The 17,260-nt window shown below is 44.5% G+C and overlaps 7 non-coding genes across 7 annotated transcripts; 3 read left to right on the top strand and 4 right to left on the bottom strand.

Annotated features, from left to right (window-relative positions):
• Positions 1 to 2,796: 2,796 nt before the first annotated feature.
• trnad-guc (transfer RNA aspartic acid (anticodon GUC)) lies at positions 2,797 to 2,868 on the top strand. The gene has a single exon. It is a non-coding gene; the product is annotated as a tRNA-Asp (tRNA).
• A 2,122-nt stretch (positions 2,869 to 4,990) lies between these two features.
• trnal-aag (transfer RNA leucine (anticodon AAG)) lies at positions 4,991 to 5,072 on the bottom strand. Its single transcript has one exon. It is a non-coding gene; the product is annotated as a tRNA-Leu (tRNA).
• Positions 5,073 to 5,211: 139 nt separating this feature from the next.
• On the top strand, positions 5,212 to 5,283 carry trnad-guc (transfer RNA aspartic acid (anticodon GUC)). Its single transcript has one exon. It is a non-coding gene; the product is annotated as a tRNA-Asp (tRNA).
• A 2,121-nt stretch (positions 5,284 to 7,404) lies between these two features.
• Positions 7,405 to 7,486, bottom strand: trnal-aag (transfer RNA leucine (anticodon AAG)). The gene has a single exon. It is a non-coding gene; the product is annotated as a tRNA-Leu (tRNA).
• Positions 7,487 to 13,897: 6,411 nt separating this feature from the next.
• On the bottom strand, positions 13,898 to 13,979 carry trnal-aag (transfer RNA leucine (anticodon AAG)). Its single transcript has one exon. It is a non-coding gene; the product is annotated as a tRNA-Leu (tRNA).
• Positions 13,980 to 14,118: 139 nt separating this feature from the next.
• Positions 14,119 to 14,190, top strand: trnad-guc (transfer RNA aspartic acid (anticodon GUC)). Its single transcript has one exon. It is a non-coding gene; the product is annotated as a tRNA-Asp (tRNA).
• Positions 14,191 to 16,312: 2,122 nt separating this feature from the next.
• Positions 16,313 to 16,394, bottom strand: trnal-aag (transfer RNA leucine (anticodon AAG)). Its single transcript has one exon. It is a non-coding gene; the product is annotated as a tRNA-Leu (tRNA).
• Positions 16,395 to 17,260: the final 866 nt, after the last annotated feature.

The following is a 17,260-nucleotide window of genomic DNA, read 5'->3' as shown; positions in this document are numbered from 1 at the left end:
GTACATGATCATGTTTATTTGCAAAATAAACCAGAGAGCACTACTCAGCTTTGATACAAAATGAAAGTAAAAAGTCATGTTGGAATATTTTTAAAAACTCAGCTCGGATTAATTACTGTTCTCTTGGTAGTGGAGAAGAAGTGGGGGTTAGGGACAAAGGTGGTCTTTGATCCATCTTTGACACGGCAGAAAAGGGGCTGGGAGAGGTTAGACCGAGGAGGCATGGGTTTTTTTTTTTTTTACTACAGCCGACGAGGCACATATGTTTTTCAAATTAGACTGTGTCGTATTTTGGGGGAATCAAACAAACATTACAAAGAGGTTTTAGGACCAGACAATCCATTGGATTCGATACAATTATCTTATTCAGGAATTACATTTTTTTTTTTAAAAGTTATCAGTAATCTGGAAATACGTGTTATTTATTGGAATTGTAGATTGAAAAAAGAAATAATCAAAAGCCATACATCATGAAACAGGCAACAGAAGTACAACAAATCAAAGTTGAAATAAATATTACATACGCAGAGGCACTTAAAGTGAGAAATCAAGAAAGTGTAGAAAAGAACAGAAGTGTGAATAGTTCAAGAAATAAAAAAAAACAAGAGGCAACAAATACAGGAATTTCCACGGACAAACTAATAGATTGAGATATGATATATACGGATGCATCAAAAACTATAAAAAAAATAAAGGTAAGAGCTGCAGCAGTTATCACACAAGGAAACATAGTATTAAATAAAATAATCTGTGATAAACTATCTGTTTTTACGGGGGAATTGGTAGCAATTTATATGGCAGTTAACTGGATAGAGGAAAACAAAGCAAGGAAAGTAGTTGTGTGCTCGGACTCCAGCAGTGCATTGATGAGCATAAAAAAACATAGCATCAGAAACAAGACAAGATTTAGTTTATGAAATAGTTCAGGCAATCTATAGAATAAATAAAGCGGGAGGTGTGGTAACATGTCTTTGGGTTCCTTGGAAGATATAGTAGGATGGAATTCACAACACATAGGATATAAAGCATTATACACGTATTTAAAAAACAATGGGTTAAATAAAAGAATATAGAGTAGGGATCCATCTTGGTCCACACTCCATTTCAGTAGGTGACGCTAATGCACACCTGAAGGTTGCTTGCCGGAAACAACCGCCCACCTCCGGAATCAGTCCCCGTCCATTCCGCTTAGGCGCGAAATTCATTTGAGCGGAAGACAGAGGAGTGACAGGAGTTCTTTAAAACCGCGGAGAATCTTAAAAAGCTTATAGAAAGCAAGAAAAACTTACGGCGGGGGCATGTCGGACATTCGCCGTTGTTTTCAATGATATTGTTCCGGACCAAGGTTTCGATGTCTGGGTTCTTTGGCGCAATCAAGCCTTCTCCTCTGCCTGGAATGGCCGACTCTCTTCGACGCCCGTTGACGGACCCGCCAGCGTTAACGGGGACCAGCGAGCCGGAGATAAAAATGGAAAATCTGTAAGTAAATATATGTATATATGTATTGTATACCGCATGTTTTTTTCTTGTAAAATGAGAATCATTTGACTCACCAGACTGCGATTGTGTTAAAACGATCGCGTTAGGATCTTAAGGCAATTCCTCTATGAAACAAAATAATGAATACACATAATATTAAATAATTCGAAGGTTTAAACACACCTCAATAATCTTCTTCCAACTTTGTAAGATCGTTTAAACAAAGTTCTTCGTCTTTCACTTCGTCGTCATCGACTGGTAAAAAAAAAAAAAAAGTATTACAACGTCGTACACGTGCAATGCTTTTAACGTTTAAATGCTTAAAAGGAGTTAAACCATTGTCTAATAACGTGGTAAAGCAGAGGTAATGGTGTGTGTGTGTGTGTGTGTGTGTGTGTATGTGTGTGTGTGTGCGTGCGTGTGTGCGTGTCCACATCTTCCCACGTAACATTCCCAGCCATCAATACATCGAAGCAGGGTCAAACAAATGGTTAACCTTAACCTAATTAGTTCCTCCCAATCGTTTAAATATGTTTTCGTGAGGTCTAGAAGTTGTTTCAAACGATCGTAAACATTTAAACTGTCAAATGGCTGGTCAGACGCTGATCAGATGACATTCTCAAGCTTCGGTGTGCGACGATCGTAAACATTTAAACTGTCAAATGGCTGGTCGGATGCTGATCAGATGACATTCTCAAGCTTCCTTAAAACCTGACCTCAACCTGAACCGTCCTTTGTTCCCTCTTAAACAATCCCTCTCCAGGTCTTAAACCCACCCTCTTCCTGGTTAAATCACTCCCTCTTCAGGTCTTAAACCCACCCCCTTCAGGTTTTAAACCCACCCTCTTCCTGGTTAAAACTCCACCCTTTTCCTGGTTAAATCACTCCCTCTTCAGGTCTTAAACCCACCCTCTTCCTGGTTAAAACTCCACCCTCTTCCTGGTTAAACCACTCCCATTTCAGGTCTTAACTCCACCCTCTTCCTGGTTAAAACTCCACCCTCTTCCTGGTTAAACCACTCCCGCTTCAGGTCTTAACTCCACCCTCTTCCTGGTTAAAACTCCGCCCTCTTCCTGGTTAAACTACTCCCAGCTCAGGTCTTAACTCCACCCTCTTCCGGGGTAAGCCAAACCCAATTGACCTTGACCTTTGACCCTTGAACTTGATCTTTGAATTGAAGCCCTCATAAAATGTTGATTTATGACCCCTCATAAATCATTGATTTATGACTCCCCATGAATCATTTTTTGACAGAAGGTGTCCCCTTAAATTGTCTCTGATGTTTGCTTGTCCCCTGGAAAACACCATGTTATGCAGTCCTCGTTAGTATAGTGGACAGTATCTCCGCCTGTCACGCGGGAGACCAGGGTTCAATTCCCTGACGGGGAGATGGTTCAGGTACCTCTAATTTTCTTCAATTACCATCTTGTTGAAATTTGAGAAGTGACCAAAGTATCATTCTCCGAATGTTGTGATGTGTGAACTCGGCGTTGCTGCACAGCCCTATAGAAATCAAACACAGTATTTTACTAATGTTTGTTCCACCCTTCTAAATTAGGACGCAAAAGCAAGTCTTCAAAAAGGGAAAATCGTTTGTCAGAGTCAATGCGTCAAATAAAAGGTTAGGTATGCAGCAGCTGACGACCTCGACATAGCATTAGAAAAATCAACCTTGGTAGGATTAGAAAAGTCCTTAGGTGAAGCCCTATATTGTCCTATTTACTACAACACATCTAACCACCGATGAGCAAACACTGACAACAGTTTAATTACACATATACACATACACCAATGGTTAGCCTAAAGTCAGATGGTACGGAAAACAGCTTGAATACAACCAGAGACAGTCAATGTTGGTCACCTTCAAATATCATATTGAGAAAGTTAAAGCCAAGGTTGGTTTTGGAAACAGCATCCTAAAAAACTGTACAATACCAGCCGGGGAACATATTCTGCCACTATCCGAGCAACTGAACTCGCCTTATGAATCAAAACAGCCAAACGTGCCTCATGTCATGTTGCAATCACGTTGAGTCATCTTGCCGAAATCAATCCTGGCCTAAAGACTGCCTGCGAGGCTCTAACTGGGTGTTTGAAATCAATTAGAACCAACAATCTCTATCTGCTGTTAGGCATTGATCCTCCGTATTATCTGACGTCAGAGGAAAAGTTCAAACAAGAAACTGACCCTCGTCTCGCTCTGTTTGACCGAGAACCTGCAACGAAGAGATTAAAATCAAGGCAAATTTCCTCCGTCCTGGAATAGCCTTGACTGACAGCCATCACCGCAACAGGTTGGCCCTCTGCTAAAGCCGCAGGGAAAATGCCTCACACAACTAAACAAATCTCTTTTGCCCGGCTCCAAAGAAGTGTGGCGTTTTGGTTCTGCCTAAATCGCCCAAGATCTGAGAAACGGAACGTTGCAAGGTATCCATGAACAAATGAGGCTATGAGGATGTTCTACAGCATGTTAGTGTGGAGGAGTGCAGATGATGTGTCATTTGTTAGTCTGCTCTCTCCTGCCTGTGCAATTCAACCAACAAGATCTGGATGCCGTCAGTGACTTGGCTCGGGTGTGGGGTGAACTGGAAAGGTGTCGTGCCGTGGAACTCGAAGAGAACAAGAAAGAGGAAAGCTGGGAATCTCAGGCACCTTTTTTTGGCCGAATTGGAGCAATGTCCACATTGCCTTTATGGAAAATGTCAACGATAATGCTTTGTATATCATGAGCATAAAACATGGAAGTCACATAAGTTTTATAGAAATTGCCTGCTATGAGAACGGAATGGATAGCTTTCCCTGACCGGGAACCGAACGCGGGCCGCGACGGTGAAAGCGCCGAATCCTAGCCACTATACCACCAGGGAACTGATCATTTTTTTCAGACACTTGTCTCATGCATGGTTTCTTGACAAATGTGTGAAGCACCCATTGCATTCATGTACCATGTCAGAAATGTGAATTGTATTTTTTGAACCGGGGTAACTTCTGTGTCTCAGTGAAGTGATAACCACTACACTATGGAAACTGCTGCATGAATTTGGACTTGAATGTGTAAAAATTGTACAATAGTAAAAATAACGAACAGACTTTCTTTCCTCATGTCTTCTTACTGTAGTCCGTGTTGAGGATAAGGTTGTTGTTTCTACACAATGTCACCAGACAGGCTAACTCCCTCCTGTAAGTCGCTCTGTGCCGGCCAGTGATACATCCTATCACTGCGGTGTCATCAGAATACAGAAACAGATAAAAGTGGACTGAATGTCTTAAGTAGGGGCGGTGATCTTCAAACGACATGTTGATAAACACACAACCGCGTCCACCTTTTAGCTTTTCCAGAGGCTGCTGGCGGGCCTTAAAACTGTGCTGGTTGTGTTTTTTTCTCATTGCATACCTGGCATGGAGAACTCCAAAGCTAACGTTTGGGCCCTATTTTTGAAAGCTTTCCAAATGAGGCCAAGAGTCTTATTGCCTCAGTCAGGGAAGATACAAATGCGTTACCAGCAAAAGATGGCAGTGGTGGGATTTGAACCCACGCCTCCGGAGAGACTGGAGCCTTAATCCAGCGCCTTAGACCGCTCGGCCACACTACCATTATTCCCAGCATTCCAAAGATCAAATTGTCGGCATTATGAGATAGCAGAAATATGACATGGCAACACTTTGGTTGCGGTGTGGCAGGCAAAAGCCAAGGATGTTTGCTTGTCCCCTGGAAAACACCTCGTTATACAGTCCTCGTTAGTATAGTGGACAGTATCTCCGCCTGTCACGCGGAAGACCAGGGTTCGATTCCCTGACGAGGAGATGGTTCAGGTACCTCTAATTTTCTTCAATTACCATCTTGTTGAAATTTGAGAAGTGACCAAAGTATCATTCTCCGAATGTTGTGATGTGTGGACTCGGCGTTGCTGCACAGCCCTATAGAAATCAAACACAGCATTTTACTAATGTTTGTTCCACCCTTCTAAATTAGGACGCAAAAGCAAGTCTTCAAAAAGGGAAAATCGTTTGTCAGAGTCAATGCGTCAAATAAAAGGTTAGGGATGCAGCAGCTGACGACCTCAACATAGCATTAGAAAAATCAACCTTGGTAGAATTAGAAAAGTCCTTAGGCGAAGCCCTATATGGTCTTATTTACTACAACACATCTAACCACCGATGAGCAAACACTGACAACAGTTTAATTACACATATACACATACACCAATGGTCAGCCTAAAGTCAGATGGTACGGAAAACAGCTTGAATGCAACCACCGACAGCCTATGTTGGTCACCTTCAAATATCATATTGAGAAAGTTAAAGCTAAGGTTGGTTTTGGAAACAGCATCCTAAAAAACTGTACAATACCAGCCGGGGAACATATTCTGCCACTATCCGAGCAACTGAACTCGCCTTATGAATCAAAACAGCCAAAAGTGCCTCATGTCATGTTGCAATAACGTTAAGTCATCTTGCCAAAATCAATCCTGGCCTAAACACTGCCTGCGAGGCTCTAACTGGGTGTTTGAAATCAATTAGAACCTACAATCTCTATCTGCTGATCGGCATTGATTCTCCGTATTATCTGACGTCAGAGGAAAAGTTCAAACAAGAAACTGACCCTCGTCTCGCTCTGTTTGACCGAGAACCTGCAACGAAGGGATTAAAATCAAGGCAAATTTCCTCCATCCTGGAAAAGCCCTGACTGACAGCCATCACCGCAACAGGTTGGCCCTCTGCTAAAGCCGCAGGGAAAATGCCTCACACAACTAAACAAATCTCTTCTACCCGGCTCCAAAGAAGTGTGGCGTTTCGGTCCTGCCTAAATCGCCCAAGATCTGAGAAACGGAACGTTGCAAGGTATCCATGAACAAATGAGGCTATGAGGATGTTCTACAGCATGTTAGCGTGGAGGAGTGCAGATGATGTGTCATTTGTTAGTCTGCTCTCTCCTGCCTGTGCAATTCAACCAACAAGATCTGGATGCCGTCAGTGACTCGGCTCGGGTGTGGGGTGAACTGGAAAGGTGCCGTGCCGTGGAACTCGAAGAGAACAAGAAAGAGGGAAGCTAGGAATCTCAGGCACCTTTTTTTGGCCAAATTGGAGCAATGTCCACATTGCCTTTATGGAAAATGTCAACGATAATGCTTTGTATATCATGAGCATAAAACATGGAAGTCACATAAGTTTTATAGAAATTGCCTGCTATGAGAACGGAATGGATAGCTTTCCCTGACCGGGAATCGAACCCGGGCCGCGGCGGTGAAAGCGCCGAATCCTAGCCACTAGACCAAAAGGGAACTGATCATTTGTTCAGACACTTGTCTCCTGCATGGTTTCTTGACAAATGTGTGAAGCACCCATTGCATTCATGTACCATGTCAGAAATGTGAATTGTATTTTTTGAACCGGGGTAACTTCTGTGTCTCAGTGAAGTGATAACCACTACACTATGGAAACTGCTGCATGAATTTGGACTTGAATGTGTAAAAATTGTACAATAGTAAAAATAACGAACAGACTTTCTTTCCTCATGTCTTCTTACTGTAGTCCGTGTTGAGGATAAGGTTGTTGTTTCTACACAATGTCACCAGACAGGCTAACTCCCTCCTGTAAGTCGCTCTGTGCCGGCCAGTGATACATCCTATCACTGCGGTGTCATCAGAATACAGAAACAGATAAAAGTGGACTGAATGTCTTAAGTAGGGGCGGTGATCTTCAAACGACATGTTGATAAACACACAACCGCGTCCACCTTTTAGCTTTTCCAGAGGCTGCTGGCGGGCCTTAAAACTGTGCTGGTTGTGTTTTTTTCTCATTGCATACCTGCCATGGAAAACTCCAAAGCTAAGAATTGGGCCCTATTTTTGAAAGCTTTCCAAATGAGGCCAAGAGTCTTATTGCCTCAGTCAGGGAAGATACAAATGCGTTACCAGCAAAAGATGGCAGTGGTGGGATTCGAACCCACGCCTCCCGAGAGACTGGAGCCTTAATCCAGCGCCTTAGACCGCTCGGCCACACTACCCTTATTCACAGCTTTCCGAGAATCAAATTGTCGGCACTATGAGATAGCAGAAATATGACATGGCAACACTTTGGTTGCGGTGTGGCAGGCAAAAGCCAAGGATTTTTGCTTGTCCCCTGGAAAACACTATGTCACGCAGTCCTCGTAGTATAGTGGAAAGTGTCTCCGCCTGTCACGCGGAAGACCAGGGTTAGATTCCCTGACGGGGAGATTGTTCAGGTACCTCTAATTTTCTTCAATTACCATCTTGTTGAAATTTGAGAAGTGACCAAAGTATCATTCTCCGAATGTTGTGATGTGTGGACTCGGCATTGCTGCACAGCCCTATAGAAATCAAACAAAGTATTTTACTAGTGTTTGTTCCACCCTTGTAAATTAGGACGCAAAAGCAAGTCTTCAAAAAGGGAAAATCGTTTGTCAGAGTCAATGCGTCAAATAAAAGGTTAGGGATGCAGCAGCTGACGACCCTGACATAGCATTAGAAAAATCAACCTTGGTAGAATTAGAAAAGTCCTTAGGCGAAGCCCTATATGGTCTTATTTAGTACAACACATCTAACCACCGATGAGCAAACACTGACAACAGTTTAATTACACATATACACATACACCAATGGTTAGCCTAAAGTCAGATGGTACGGAAAACAGCTTGAATACAACCACAGACAGTCTATGTTGGTCACCTTCAAATATCATATAGACAAAGTAATGAGTGTACAAAGCCTCATGTCTGAGAGTTCAGAGTTGTCGGAGAGTTCAGAGTGTACCAAACAAAACAGGAAACGTCCTGACCTCAATTTGACTCAGTGTGCCAAACACTGCACCTACAGGAAACAGATGTTTGAGCAATAACGAACATAACAGGAAACCAAGCAAACACTGCACATACAGGAAACAGATGCTTGAGCAACAACCAACTTAACAGGAAACTAAGCGTAGTTCCTAGACACGAGACACATAGCAACCGACGTCAGTCAGTAGACTCACCAATCAGATAACTACTGGCACAGTGTATATAAGCTGCTGTACAACAAACTCTCAGACAGATCGCTTTGGGTTTTCCTGGTACTACTGTTCAAGTGTACTATACGATCTCCGCTCTCTGTAGACTGCGTTTAATAAAATACTTCTACTTGACTCAACTCCTGCCTCCTCGAATTGTTTTCCTGCTCCCGGCCCAGGTGAGACGGCACTAAAAATGCGTCTCAACAAATTTGGGGGCTCGTCCGGGATACAGGGAGTTGTGAGGAGAACATCGAGAGGACCATTCGGACCTAAAAATTTTCTTCATGGACAAAGGACAAAGACACTTACCAATAAGGTAAGCAGAAACCTGTTAAAACAAATTCTGCATATTGGAAACTACTAAAATAGTGTCCTGTCCTATGTACTTGTAGGAAAACATATAAACTAAAAGAGTCAGTAGAAGTGTAAATAACTTCGATACAGGAGGAATACACAGTAACCTCGAGAGTGGCGTAACTCCACCTGAGATCCGACGGGGTCCAGGAGCGGTTAGTACCGCGGCTGGGTTAGAGTCCCGGGGGTTGAGGTCCCTAAATTCTAGTTGTTGTTACGATATGAAAACTCCAAAAACGTTTGGGAAAATAGGTTTATAAACCTTGGAGAGATTGAAATATCGCTGTATAAAACTCCTCAAAACAACAAAATAGGTTGTTTTACGTGGGAAAAATGAGGGGAGAAGAAAAATACAGTCGAAGGAAACTGCAGTTTAAAATAGAGACTGAGTAGTCTTTCGATAACACAACTTTAAGCTGAAGAAAATACTGTGTTGGTATCAAATGTGTATATGACACTAACTTTGTGTGTGTATTTTAAGTGTTGTTGAGGTAAGAAGGGAAGTGGGGAGAATAAGACTCTGAGTAAATCGTTGTGTGAATACTCGTTGTGTGCTGGGTCTGCGGCTGATGAACTGACGGGATACCCAACGGTGTAAACGAACGTCGTTCATTCGCTACAGTTTAGGGCAGGGTGGGCGGTGAAAACCGTCCATATCTGACCAACAGACACGCAGCGAGGGCTAAACCACCCAGTTGATAAGCGAGACATCTTATCTTTGGAGTAAACGCTAAGGTTCTTGTGATAGGACACCCAGTGGGAGACCGGACCGACCTTTAGGGCCGGCCTAGAAGCTTGTCTCTCAGAGAACCGCAGTGGGCTAACGCAGCTATCTCCGGGAAGATTGTTGTCGCAATAAAACTGTGGAGCTCAGAGTCTAGTTAAAAATGGAAGGAGAGTTTGATAGAGAAATAGATGATGATGGATGGGGCCCGGTCAGCCCATATGTCACCCTATTGACCCAAATTGGATCCACAGCTAATGCCCTAGCTGCCACATCAAAGCCAACAGATAAAGAGAAGAAAGTAACAAAAGCAAAACAAAAATTAGAACAACTTATTCAGGACATGGGGAAAACATTGGAACATATAGGGCCCTTAGGACAATTGATACTTGATAAGATGAACACAGCAGCTATAAAGAGAGATGAAGCGGAAGAGCAGGGAAAGATTGCAGGTTTGTTGCAGAAGTCCAGTTGGAGGAAAAAGGAGCGCGACTGGGAGAAGGAGCGACGGGAGTGGGCTGAACTGTTGATCTGCTGACAAAGCACCAAACATCTGCACCAAAAGGAGCTTCACTCCAAATCGGTAACTGCACCTCATGTCCCCACATGTCCTCCACCCTATGCGCCTCCAACCCACGGCATGTATCCCACATTTTACATTGAAAGAGGCACACTCTGGCATTAGGAGATTTCCGCGCTGTTGCTGCTCGGTGCATGACCCAGACTAATCTTAGAGATGTAGAGACGGACGCAAAAACTCTAACACTGTCCGATGAGGTCAGATTCACCCAACTCTGCACTGCTCTTGGTGCTGCAATGCGTAGTCATTTCCCACTGCCTAATTCAGCCGTTATGCCTAAAATTAGATGGGACCCCAAACAAAACCCCAGGCAGTTTTTATGTGAAGCCAAAGAGGCCTGGACCAATCAAACCGGCCCATACCCCAGTAACACTGGGTCACAGGCCGAGTGGTTCCGACAAGCAGTTCTGAGTGGAGTGCCTGAGTCAGTGCAAACAGCCATGAAAAGTAACCCTGACATGTTACGATGTCAACTTTGTACATGGGAGAAGCATCTCGTTCATCACCTTACCACGGCTCAAGCCAAAAAAACAACAAGATGAGAAAGACAAAGCAGATTTGCAGGCACAATTACTGAAATTACAACTAGCCAAAGCTAGAGATGACTTAAACGACAAAAAGAAGGGCAAGAAAGATCAGGTCAAGGTTATGTCTCAAACTGTACAGCAGTGGGACGGCGATAACGTTCAGGAGTCTGGGACGCCACATTTCAGAAGAAGGGGAGGACAAAATAGGGGAAGGGGAGGCCCACGGGGTGGAGGAAGGAGAGGGTTTTCCAGGGGAAAGCCTCAAGGAGGAAACCAAGGCTGTTTCCTGTGTGGGGGCTCCTCCCATTGGGTGAGGGAGTGCCCATATAACCCTGCTCAGTCACAAAGAGGGTTTCCACAGAGAGGAGTTCAGAACCGGGGAGGAACACGCCCTCCTCAGTCTCAAGGGAGAGGACCCGCACCACAGTTCCCCTTGTGGCAAGACACTGAGTGACACGCCCCACAGAGAAGCCCTGGACAGCACCTTACGGCAGAACCGGTGCTGTCAGTGACAGTAAATCAGGACTTGCTGCCTTTCTTAGTGGATACCGGTGCTACCGTCTCCACTATCAAGACTGTGGAAAAGAAGCTGCTTACATCAGACGTCATAACAGTCATGGGTTTCTCTGGGGTTCCTACTATGCTGCCTTACACCAAGCCTCTCACAACACGGCTTGGCAATCAGACTGTGTTGCATCCTTTCATCTACTCCCCTGAGGTACCTTCCAACCTGTTGGGGAGAGACCTCCTGACTCGATTGTGGGCTACTATTCTCTGCTCGCCTGACGGACTAACAGTCTCATTCCCTGATGGAACATCTCTACCCTGCGCCAGTATTGAGTCTTCACATTCAAGCCAATACATGATTCAGCCAGTTGCAGACAGATCGGCTGACATCTACTGGGGTCTCCTACACAGTGAAACTAGTGATAAAGGTGGAATCCTGTCGGCTTACCTGACTTGGAAACCCTGGATCTCCCAAATACACCCCTATGTGGCCCCTCCTGACCCTCCTCATATGACATTGTTTTATGATAGAGAGGATACACAGTGGTATGAGGAACAGTTTAGCAGGGAAATAGAGGGAACTAATTGGGCTCTTTCCACTAATAACATTTATGTGGCTCCCATAGGTGTAGCGGCAGAAGTTTCTCTCACCCCAGAACAACTACAGTGGTATATGATGAGTGACGAGGCTTCCCCCCATGTGTCTTTAGCCTTACATCCAGAGCACCAAGCCAAAGAGCTGGGTTCTATAGTTAAAACAGCACAACTGCAAACTGATTGGCAGAGGGTTGGCTCTTCGTTGTGGTATTCACCCGCAACTCAAATCTACAAAATACAGGTTTCTTGCACTGACCACGCTCTCCTTGAACACGCTCAAATCTCCCGCCACCATGGCCGAGAGAAAACAGATCACCCCGAAGCAGCATTGTTGTTAGATTCACTGCCTGACTCACTATGGTCCGCTGGGCCCACGGATGTTGGCCTAGTCGACTGCCCCCCAGTTACTTTCAAGCTGAAAAATAACAACCCAGTGTGGGTTCCCCAATACCCAAGTAAAAAAGACGCCGAAATCGGCATTGCAGATACCATTGAAGGTCTATTTGAAAAGGGGGTGTTGGTAGAAACATCCTCAGAATGGAACACTCCCATATGGCCCATTGAAAAGAAGGGCACTGGTAAATATCGCATGGTTCATGATCTTAGGGCCATTAACTCTGCGTTATGCACGCAAACCATCCCAGTTCCCAACCCTTACGTTGCGTTGACTAATCTTGATCCTAGCCACCAATGGTTCACCTGTATCGACCTCGCTAATGCATTTTTCTGCCTACCACTAGCCGAAGAATGTAGAAACATTTTTGCCTTCACCTACCGAGGTGTCCAACTGACCTATTCTTGTCTTCCTCAGGGATTTGCTCTATCCCCTGGCCTATTTAATCAGGTATTAAAGGATGTTTTGACGGATTGTGCTACCACCTGGAATAAAAAACATAGCACTAACTGAGGCGCACGGAGTGGGACATGTCGGGGCTGCACAGATGCAGAGAAACCTCGAAAATTGGTGGCACCCATTTTTGAAAGATATGTGTAAATATCATGTACATACTTGCCCTGAATGCACCATGTATAATGCACGACCAACAGTCAGACCGCATCCTGGACGTTTCCCTCTCGAGACGAAAACAGGGAAAGAAATCATCATAGATTACACAGATATGGTGAATTCAGTAAAAGGGTACAGGTATATGTTGGTATGTGTGGATGCGTATTCAGGTTGGCCAGAGGTACTCCCTACAAAAAGGGAAGACAGTAAGACAGTGGTGAAGTTTTTGTTAAACCAGTATATCCCCAGACATGGTTTTCCTGAGAAAATCCGATCAGATAATGGTACACATTTCAAAAACCATGATCTGCAAAAGGTTGAAGAAATGCTGGGGTTGAAACACAAGTTTGGTTCGGTCTACCACCCACAATCCCAAGGAAAGGTTGAAAGAATGAACCAAACACTCAAATCTATATTGGCAAAAATCTGTGCACTGACTAAAATTAATTGGCTAGATGCGCTACCCCTTGCCCTCATGTCTGTTAAAAGCTCAATAAACCAAAGCACGGCCTTTACTCCCTTTGAGCTGACCACAGGCAGGAGGTTTCCAGGGCCCCAGTCCAAGCTTATTGGAATCAAAGGTGATGATCAGTCATTAACCCACACACAGTATTTCCATGCTTTACAAGCCATTGTTGCAGAGTATGCCAAGCAGGTGGGGGAAAGAAACAAGGAAGACACAGCGACCCCACCAAGCACAGAGTGGGTCCTGCTGAAGGTGCTCAAGCGAAAGTGGACCGAACCCAGGTGGACGGGTCCATATCGAGTGACTGAACGCACCTCGCATGCTGTTCGGCTGAACGGCAAGGGAGACACGTGGTTCCACTGGAGCCAGTGTGCAGCGGCGGACGCCCCTGCACGCACGTTGAGAGGGACACGTACCGAGTTACGTGAACAACAACAACGGGAGAAGACCACCAATCAACAAGGGGCAGAATAATCCCCTGGTGGCATCAGGGTGAGGTAGTCTACCCAAAATCCCTGTGGGAGGAGGTGAAATAGCGCTCCTCTCCTACACGTGGTGTGCCAAACCACCAACCAGATTCGTCGAGGGACCAAGTAGATCTTATTGCCTCAGTTAGGGAAGATACAAATGCGTTATCAGCAAAAGATGGCAGTGGTGGGATTTGAACCCACGCCTCCCGAGAGACTGGAGCCTTAATCCAGCGCCTTAGACCGCTCGACCACACTACCCTTATTCCCAGCTTCCCGAGGATCAAATTGTCGGCATTATGAGATAGCAGAAATATGACATGGCAACACTTTGGTTGCGGTGTGGCAGGCAAAAGCCAAGGATGTTTGCTTGTCCCCTGGAAAACACCATGTTATACAGTCCTCGTTAGTATAGTGGACAGTATCTCCGCCTGTCACGCGGAAGACCAGGGTTCGATTCCCTGACGGGGAGATGGTTCAGGTACCTCTAATTTTCCTCAATTACCATCTTGTTGAAATTTGAGAAGTGACCAAAGTATCATTCTTCGAATGTTGTGATGTGTGGACTCGGCGTTGCTGCACAGCCCTATAGAAATCAAACACAGTATTTTACTAATGTTTGTTCCACCCTTCTAAATTAGGACGCAAAAGCAAGTCTTCAAAAAGGGAAAATCGTTTGTCAGAGTCAATGCGTCAAATAAAAGGTTAGGGATGCAGCAGCTGACGACCTCGACATAGCATTAGAAAAATCAACCTTGGTAGAATTAGAAAAGTCCTTAGGCGAAGCCCTATATGGTCTTATTTGCTACAACACATCTAACCACCGATGAGCAAACACTGACAACAGTTTAATTACACGTATACACATACACCAATGGTTAGCCTAAAGTCAGATGGTACAGAAAACAGCTTGAATACAACCACAGACAGTCTATGTTGGTCACCTTCAAATATCATATTGAGAAAGTTAAAGCTAAGGTTGGATTTGGAAACAGCATCCTAAAAAACTCTACAATACCAGCCGGGGAACATATTCTGCCACTATCCGAGCAACTGAACTCGCCCTATGAATCAAAACAGCCAAAAGTGCCTCATGTCAGGTTGCAATTACGTTGAGTCATCTTGCCGAAATCAATCCTGGCCTAAACACTGCCTGCGAGGCTCTAACTGGGTGTTTGAAATCAATTAGAACCTACAATCTCTATCTGCTGTTAGGCATTGATCCTCCGTATTATCTGACGTCAGAGGAAAAGTTCAAACAAGAAACTGACCCTCGTCTCGCTCTGTTTGACCGAGAACCTGCAACGAAGAGATTAAAATCAAGGCAAATTTCCTCCATCCTGGACAAGCCCTGACTGACAGCCATCACCGCAACAGGTTGGCCCTCTGCTAAAGCCGCAGGGAAAATGCCTCACACAACTAAACAAATCTCTTCTGCCCGGCTCCAAAGAAGTGTGGCGTTTCGGTCCTGCCAAAATCGCCCAAGATCTGAGAAACGGAACGTTGCAAGGTATCCATGAACAAATGAGGCTATGAGGATGTTCTACAGCATGTTAGTGTGGAGGAGTGCAGATGATGTGTCATTTGTTAGTCTGCTCTCTCCTGCCTGTGCAATTCAACCAACAAGATCTGGATGCTGTCAGTGACTCGGCTCGGGTGTGGGGTGAACTGGAAAGGTGTCGTGCCGTGGAACTCGAAGAGAACAAGAAAGAGGAAAGCTGGGAATCTCAGGCACCTTTTTTTGGCCAAATTGGAGCAATGTCCACATTGCCTTTATGGAAAATGTCAACAATAATGCTTTGTATATCATGAGAATAAAACATGGAAGTCACATAAGTTTTATAGAAACTGCCTGCTATGAGAACGGAATGAATAGCTTTCCCTGACCGGGAATCGAAAACGGGCCGCGGCGGTGAAAGCGCCGAATCCTAGCCACTAGACCACCAGGGAACTGATCATTTGTGCAGACACTTGTCTCCTGCAAGGTTTCTTGACAAATGTGTGAAGCACCCATTGCATTCATGTACCATGTCAGAAATTTGAATTGTATTTTTTGAACCGGGGTAACTTCTGTGTCTCAGTGAAGTGATAACCACTACACTATGGAAACTGCTGCATGAATTTGGACTTGGATGTGTATAAAATTGTACAATAGTAACAATAACGAACAGACTTTCTTTCCTCATGTCTTCTTAGTATAGTCCGTGTTGAGGATAAGGTCGTTGTTTCTACACAATGTCACCAGACAGGCTAACTCCCTCCTGTAAGTCGCTCTGTGCCGGCCACTGATACATCCTATCACTGCGGTGTCATCAGAAAATAGAAACAGATAAAAGTGGACTGAATGTCTTAAGTAGGGGCGGTGATCTTCAAACGACATGTTGATAAACACACAACCACGTCCACCTTTTAGCTTTTCCAGAGGCTGCTGGCGGGCCTTAAAACTGTGTTGGTTGTGTTTTTTTCTAATTGCATACCTGGCATTGAAAACTCCAAAACTAACGTTTGGGCCCTATTTTTGAAAGCTTTCCAAATGAGGCCAAGAGTCTTATTGCCTCAGTCAGGGAAGATACAAATGCGTTACCAGCAAAAGGTGGCAGTGGTGGGATTTGAACCCACGCCTCCCGAGAGACTGGAGCCTTAATCCAGCGCCTTAGACCGCTCGGCCACACTACCCTTACTCCCAGCTTTCCGAGGATCAAATTGTCGGCATTATGAGATAGCAGACATATGACATGGCAACACTTTGGTTGCGGTGTGGCAGGCAAAAGCCAAGGATGTTTGCTTGTCCCCTGGAAAACACTATGTCACGCAGTCCTCGTTAGTATAGTGGACAGTATCTCTGCCTGTCACGCGGAAGACCAGGGTTTGATTCCCTGACGGTGAGATGGTTCAGGTACCTCTAATTTTCTTCAATTACAATCTTGTTGAAATTTGAGAAGTGACCAAAGTATCATTCTCCGAATGTTGTGATGTGTGGACTCGGCGTTGCTGCACAGCCCTATAGAAATCAAACACAGTATTTTACTAATGTTTGTTCCACCCTTCTAAATTAGGACGCAAAAGCAAGTCTTCAAAAAGGGAAAATCGTTTGTCAGAGTCAATACGTCAAATAAAAGGTTAGGGATGCAGCAGCTGACGACCTCGACATAGCATTAGAAAAATCAACCTTGGTAGAATTAGAAAAGTCCTTAGGCGAAGCCCTATATGGTCTTATTTACTACAACACATCTAACCACCGATGAGCAAACACTGACAACAGTTTAATTACACATATACACATACACCAATGGTTAGCCTAAAGTCAGATGGTACGGAAAACAGCTTGAATACAACCACAGACAGTCTATGTTGGTCACCTTCAAATATCATATTGATAAAGTTAAAGCTAAGGTTGGATTTGGAAACAGCATCCTAAAAAACTGTACAATACCAGCCGGGGAACATATTCTGCCACTATCCGAGCAACTGAACTCGCCTTATGAATCAAAACAGCCAAAAGTGCCTCATGTCATGTTGCAATCACGTTGAGTCATCTTGCC

The sequence above is a fragment of the Nerophis ophidion genome, linkage group LG02 (assembly GCF_033978795.1).
Source record: "Nerophis ophidion isolate RoL-2023_Sa linkage group LG02, RoL_Noph_v1.0, whole genome shotgun sequence".
Taxonomy (NCBI): domain Eukaryota; kingdom Metazoa; phylum Chordata; class Actinopteri; order Syngnathiformes; family Syngnathidae; genus Nerophis; species Nerophis ophidion.
The sequence above is the reverse complement of the archived record's forward strand: the minus strand, read 5'-3'. Positions and strand labels throughout refer to the sequence as shown.